Genomic DNA, 7,053 nt, shown 5'->3' with positions numbered 1-7,053 from the left:
AGATCCAACCCACTCAGCCACCCCATGCAGCTTCCTGAATGCCAGCTCCATCACTCAGTCCTCTGTTCTGAAACCACTCATGGCTCCCCACTGCCTGCAGGTAAAGGCCCCAGACCTTCAGGCTGCCAACCTCACCTCCTTACCTGGCCCAGGTCCCCAGTAACCACTGTCTGCCCCCCACACACCATACACCCCCATCTGCAGCCTTGCTCTCCTATCGGCCAAGCCCAGCTATGGCTCAGGGGCCAAGAAGCTACCAGCTATAAGGCCAGGAAGTTTCAGGTAAAGCACCCGTTCCACTGATTTGCTGTGTGACCTTCGGTAAGACATATCTCCTCTCTGAGCCTCTTCATCTGTAAAATGGGGGTAATAACAAATCCACCTCACAGGGCGATGGGGGTGGCAAATGAGCAATCAAAGGTAAAGGGGCTTTGGAACCTATGAAGTGCAGGCATTTAATTGTTACAGTTATCATGCAAGAAATTATTGAGGTTAATTTCAAACTGTAGCAAAAGGCTGGGTGGGGTGTGTGTGATGGGCAAGGGTGCAGAGTGAGATCTTACGTGGGAACAGAGTTGCCTCTTGTCTTTACCGCACAGGGCCTTGGATGACAGATCCAGGGGCAGCCTTCAATGTCCCCATCTCTCAGGTAAGGAACAGGCCCAGGTCAGGCAGCTGCTGAGCCAGGATTGGCACCTGGCCGTCCCCTGCCCCCCCACACCCAGGCAGCTTGGGGAGTAGCTCCTTTGTTACCTCTGGCCTCTGGGATTTTCTTCTTCTCTGACTAGCTTAGGTTTGGTAGCTTCAGGGTCCAGCCCCTGGCAAAAGCCTCCTCAGGGCGGGTGAGAGTCCAGTCACTGCGAGGGGGCCCCAGACTGCCCCATACCGCCCTTTGTCAGCTGCTGTACTTTCAGGGCCACCTTGACCTCTGGGTTCTGGTTAAGTTTCTCCAGTTTTCCTATGGGGCACCCCACCACCACTCAGCACACCCCAAGGATTCTCCTAGGGCACACCCCTCGCTCAGGCCCGGTCCCCCTCCTCCACAGCCCACAATGGAGGGATCTCCCCAGGCTTCCTGCAGTTGGTTTTCCCAAAGGCCCCCTTCCCTGGTTTCTGATACCCACCACCCTCCCTGCCTGGCCGGGTGCAGGCCCTTGACCCTGGATGTCTCCAGCCTGGGGCCCCGGAGCATTCAGCTGCTTCCCCACAGACATGCCAGACCTTGGGGGGGTGGGAGAGGCGAGGCCACCGTCTCCCCTTCCACACCGCGTCCCCCCCGCCCCTGTCCCCCTTGGCTTGCCGCCTTTGATGGGCCCGTGTGTCTCGCTCTCCTCTTTACCTGGTCCCAACTTCTCCTCGCCTCCTCTGGCTCCCCCTTGCTCTCCCCTCCTCTGAGGCCTCCCTCTCTCTGTCTTCCCCTCCAAGAACCTCCCTGTCTCCTCCTTCTCTGTCACCCCCTCTGCTCGGTGTATACTGTCCCTCCATTCCTCGCTGCACTGCCACCTCTCCCTGAGTCCTCGCACACCTCATGGACTCACCCTTAGCCCCAGGTATTGACAGGGAAGCCCAGGAGCTGGGGAAAAAGGAGGGGGCTCAGACAGGCCTGGAAAAGGCCCTGGCAGCAGGAAGGGGTGGGCAGTGAGCTGAGCCTCTGCTCTGCTTGGCAGGGAAGCCCCCAGCAAGCACAGGGGGCAGGCACGAGCCTCCAGCCATCAATCCGAGGGGTCCTGGAAAGGAGGACTAGGAGAGGGTAATCCTGGTGACAGGCCCGGGGTCAGGAGCCGAGCCCTGGGTGGGTCTCTGCACCTGCCCCTCTGTCTGATCTCACCAAGCCCCCCTCTCTTTGCCTCAGTCTTCCCCCCTGGACATGGAGCACCCACTGGGGAGTCCGGGAAAGCTAACAAGAGCCTCCCCTGAGCAGGGCTCTGGCCTACCTACCCCATGGCCATGGCACCCTCAGCCACAGTGGACAGCTGTGGTGACAGGACCCAAGGGCCCAGGCTGTCTCGGGCCTGAGCAGAATGGCCGGGACTTGCCCATGGTCCTACTGGCATCTACAGCAGGGCCCAGCCCAGGGCTCTTTCCCAACAGCGCACCCCAGGGTAGGAGGGCTGGTGCTCAGCAAATCTTTGTTGAGTGAAAGCATGAATGAATGACACAGAAGCCCTTTGAAATCTGTCATGGGTGGGGGCTGATGTATGAGCTGATGCCCAGGATCCAGGCAAATGCCGTTGGTTGGGGGGATTTCCACTGATACCAAATTTAAGACAGTCAGTGAATGGAGTGACAGGTGGGCCCTGGAGGTTGCTAGTGACCCAGGATGGGGCAAAGATGGACTTGGGCCTCCTCCCAATTCTACCAAGTGCCCATTATGTCCTTCTGCATCCTCTCTCCAAGGCTTCCTGACATCTTCTGAAGGACACAGGAATAGAATCCTAGATTGTCAGATATGTCAGGGTCCTGGAGGTTATTAGCCCCAATCCCCTAACTTTGAAGATGGAGGAGACTGAGGCCCAGAGAAGGGAAGCAGTTACCCAGAATCACACATGAGTCAGAACCCAAGCCCCTTCTCCAGCCTTCCATTCCACATATACCGAGAGCTAAGGTTTCCCTTTTTGCATTGGCTGCCAGGAAGCTCAGAGGTCAGTTTTTAAACTGTCTGGGTCTTATATTGTAAGTCCATCAAAATGCTTTCCAGAAGGCACTTCACATTTATTCAGGTCAATAATGTGCCTGACACCATATCATGCCTGGTCACAAATGGGCTCTCATTTAATCCACACAACAGGTGAGATATATGAATGGCCCTATTTTACAGATGAGGAAACAGGCTCAGAGACATAAAGTAACTTGCCTAGAGTCACACAGCTAGTAAGTGGTGGCAGAGGCAGAATTCAAGCCGTGGCCCCGTGAGCTTCCCTCTTTGTAAATACCTACAAGGCAGCTCTCCTGGCCCCATGTCCCGGGGTGTCACCACGGCCCCTGGTGGCCATTCTTCCTCACCTGCCCCCACCTTGTCAGCAGGGAGCCCCTTGAGATGCTTTGGGGTGGGGTGGGGGCTCGATTTTGAAGCTCCTCCCCCTTTCCAAACCTTAGAACCCAGGTCTACACTGTTCTCGCAGAAAGATTCAGATGTTGGGGGTTGCCTCTTAAAAGAGAGTCTGGCTAACGGAGCCCAAAATTCTGTCAGTATTTTTACTTAGAACTTAGTCTGAGCAAACAACCACAAGGAAAAAAAAAATGAGGGGGTGGGGGAACTGCACAAAGATGTTCATAACAGAATTGTGCATCATGGAGAAAAGTTGAAATTCATCCGTTGCCAAAGAGCAAAGGAAAAATTAGGCCGACAGAGATCAACGGGCAGCTTTGTGGGACGGCCCCAGGCTGGGTTAACGCTCTGAGGTCGCTGTCTTGAAATTCTCAATAATTTTGTGATTTGTAGGTGAACTTGTGATTTGTAGGTGAAGTCCAGCGGTTCAAAGGCACACGTGCGTGAGCAGAGGGGGTATCGGAAAATGGAAAAAAACGTTTTCAGTTAGTATGTCTTTTTGATAGCATGTCTTCCGATTTTTAAACAAGGGACCCGCATTTTCACTTTTCAATGGACTCAAAAATTATGTAGCTGGTCCTCAGTGTAGTCATGGGGAGGGCACTGGGGTGGGAGCCAGGAGAGCTGGGTTCAAGGTTACCCCCCTCTAGGCCTCAGTTTCCCCAGCTGTAAAATAAGGGCTCAGACTAAAAGATCTGTAAAGGTCTGACGAGCTCTGTGATTTTATGACATTATGTCAGCATTAAAAATGGAAAATGGGCAGAATCTGTCGATATCCAGAAAAGTCAGTACCCAGAAAAAACCACAGTGAGAAAATCCAGACACAGTAAAGAGGAGGCCCCTTGTCACAGCCACGGGGGTCTAACCAAGGACTAACGAGGATAGGGAGAGAATTCGATGAGGCGGAAACAGCTGAGTAAAATGCCTTCTAGGTTCTTCCCGACTTTTCTTTAGGTACTTAGGTTCATAAGGAAAACAAGACTTCCCGAAGCTAGCAGGAGGGAAACCACGGTGAACCTACAAGAATTCTGCCTGAATGGTGGGATTCTGGGCAGGCCTGGGTGAGAGGTTGTCTGCTCCCCTTAGACCACCCCCTCTTTCTCTCTTGTCCCCCCCCCCCTGCCCCCCCAGGCCTCTCTCTTCCTCCCTTTCCCCTCCCTGATAAACCCTGCTGCCCCCGCCTTCCCGCTGGGCCTGTGACTCAAGGCAGGGCAAGAGGGAGGGCAGGGTAGGGCAGAGTGGGCAGGTCTGCGGCGAAGATGGGGTGCAAAGGAGGACTGGGGGGCACCTCTCAGGCCCCTTTGGCCAGCCCCAGCCTCCGCAATTCCAAGCTCGGTGGTATCTGAGGTTCCGGCACCCACAGATGCTGGGGCTCCGTGCTCCTTCCTGTTTCAGCGCGGCCTGGGGCCCCCAGCGGGGGGGGGGGGGGGTGAGAGCAGAGGAGCTGTCTGCCAGCAGAGGCAGTGGGAGGGCTGTGAAAGGGGAACAGGTGGGAGAGGGACGGTGAGTCAGCGCGGCGCAGAGCGAGCAGGAGTTTGCAGAGAGCTGCCTGGGCCTCGGAGCCTCCCTGCAGCTGTGCGCTCGCCGGGCTCTGGCACCCTGAGGGCACCCTGAGGCCCCTGTGCCCACCCCTGGGCTCCCTTGGGCTCAGCTTGGACATTCCAGAAGGTCCTTGCTTTGGGCTCTTGTCCAGTGTCTTGCAGGTTAAGAGAGGCAAGGCCCCTCCTAAAGAAGAGACTGTTGCCAGTGCTGAGCAGACTGGTGATGGAGAAGGTGTTTGGGAGGGACCTTGAAATGCCCCCACATACCTCTGGATAGGTGGGTGGGCCCTAAGTGCACCCCTTTCCCCACCCCAAGCTCCGGCCTCCTGCACATTGTTCCAGTTGGAGGGTTCTGAGCCTGAGAGTGCCGGAGCCCGAGTCCCTCTCAGTTGCAGGAGAGGTGATGTCCCGCGATGTCCTCCTAGGGCCTGCGGGGCTGGACGGAAGGGAATCTCTGAGGAGTCCTTGGGGTGGGGGTGAGACCCAGGGATGTGCTTACCTGGCAGAAGGGCACTCAGGGCCCCTCTGAAAACACAGGCAAGTGGGCCACTGAGCTTCTGTCTTGCTGAGTGACCCCTGCAGGCCCTTGGTGGCCCCCAGAGTTCACAGGTGCACTTGGGGAAATCTGAGGCCTACCTCTGGGTGGGGGCAGGGGAGGAAAGGAGCAGCCCCTCCCCCTCAGTTAGCCCCTGGCTGGGGGAGGTGGGAGTGAAGGGGGAGCAGGCCCCTCTGCCTCTGACAGTCCTCACTCAGTTCAAGCCAGCTCCTTGGTTCTCTGGGCCTCAGTTTCCTCCTTTGTGAAATGGGATCATAATCCTTATCCTAACTACCTCTTGGAATTTGGTAAGGGTTTAGTGAATTAAAGAATATGAAAGGTGTTATTCAAATGAAAGGCACAGTGATGAGTAATTTGGAGGAGGGGGATTTGGGTCCCAAGCAGCCTCTTTCCTCCAGGAAATAGGTCTCAGGCCAACTGCTAAAGCAAGTGGGACACACAGTGGTTTACCCAAATGGCAGCCATGCTGCCAGTGCTGTTGATATGTGGTCATTCACAAAGTGGTTGACAGCACTTTACAGGTGAGCCTGTCTGCTGGTTCCCCGCATTTCCTGAGGTAGCTGGCATCTGGGCATAGAAGACGCCAGTGTTCTCTCCTTCCTTACACCCCAAGTTCTGGGCATGCAGTTGGCAGGTAAAATAGAGTTAAAGCTACAAGGGACACTCAGACTCACAGGGTCGGGGATAGAGCACCAAGTGTGACCACAAGTTCCATCCTGGTGTGTGTTCCCTTTGCAGTGTGATTTACAGCCTAGGCTTGGGTGGGCCTCGGGGAAGGGATGTCACGCGACTTTGAGGCTGGGCCTCAGGGGGCCGCACAGCTTCTGCCTTCACCCTCCTAGGTTGCTGGCCTGAGACCCCATGTCAGGATGCTGGTCCGGCCTGCTGGAGGGTGGGAGACCCCCGCCCAGAGCCCGGCCAACCGCCAGCCGTGCACGTGAGGCCATAGTGGACCCCGCAGCCTGGCTGACCTTCCAGGTGTACACACCCGCCGCGCGTGCCCAGGAGAAACCAGGAGAGGATCCAGCTGCACCCCACACCCGACAGGATCATGGGCAATAAATCATCGTTTAAGCTACTAGGTCCCAGGGTGGCTTGTGACACAGCACAGGGGAAGGGAAGGAGCTTACCCAAGGGCCCACGGCGAGGCAGAGACTAAGTCTGCTTTGTGACCGGGTTTCCCGGCTGACCCCGGGGGCCCTATAACACCCTGCAGCCGCTTTCTCAGCCCAGCGGGGGCGGGGCGTGAGGTGGCGGCTGAAAATCAGAGGGGCTTTTCCCACTTCTGCTATAAAGAGTTATAAAGAGGCGGCTGGCACCCAGGCGGGGCTCCCCCTGCCCATCACCCTTCAGGAGGCAGGATTGGTTAATCCCATTCTACAGATGATGGGACTGAGGCCAAGGGTTGACAGGCAACTTGCTGACAGTCACACAGCTAGTAAGCAGCAAAGCCCTGACTTGAACCCAAGTCCTCTGGATGCCAGGTCAGGGGCCTTCCATTGCCTCCCAGGAAGGAGAATGGCGGGTGATAAAGCTCCCTCCAAGGGGGATTAGTCTCCCAGAAAGGGACACTCACATACATACACTCATATGTTGATCTCCCTCATTCTCTCTTTCTCTCCTTCCTTCTTTCCTTCCTTCCTCCCTCCCTCCCTTCCTTCCCACCCCTCCACCTTCAACCAGCTTACTCCTACTGGGCCATATACTTTATTAAAAATATATAGTTACAAACTTCATTATCCACCTAGGTTAGGGCTGGGGGCCCGGAAGGACAGAAGGGAGGGACAGACCTCGTTCTGCCCCTTCAGGGTCCCACCTTAGCACCCAAACCCCATGCACCCCCGGGGGCCTAGAAGGCTGGCTTTGGGGGCCTCCAGGGGCCAGCCATCTGGGCAGGGGATGGGGCT

This window comes from Choloepus didactylus, chromosome 8 (assembly GCF_015220235.1).
Source record: "Choloepus didactylus isolate mChoDid1 chromosome 8, mChoDid1.pri, whole genome shotgun sequence".
NCBI lineage: Eukaryota > Metazoa > Chordata > Mammalia > Pilosa > Megalonychidae > Choloepus > Choloepus didactylus.
The sequence above is the reverse complement of the archived record's forward strand: the minus strand, read 5'-3'. Positions refer to the sequence as shown.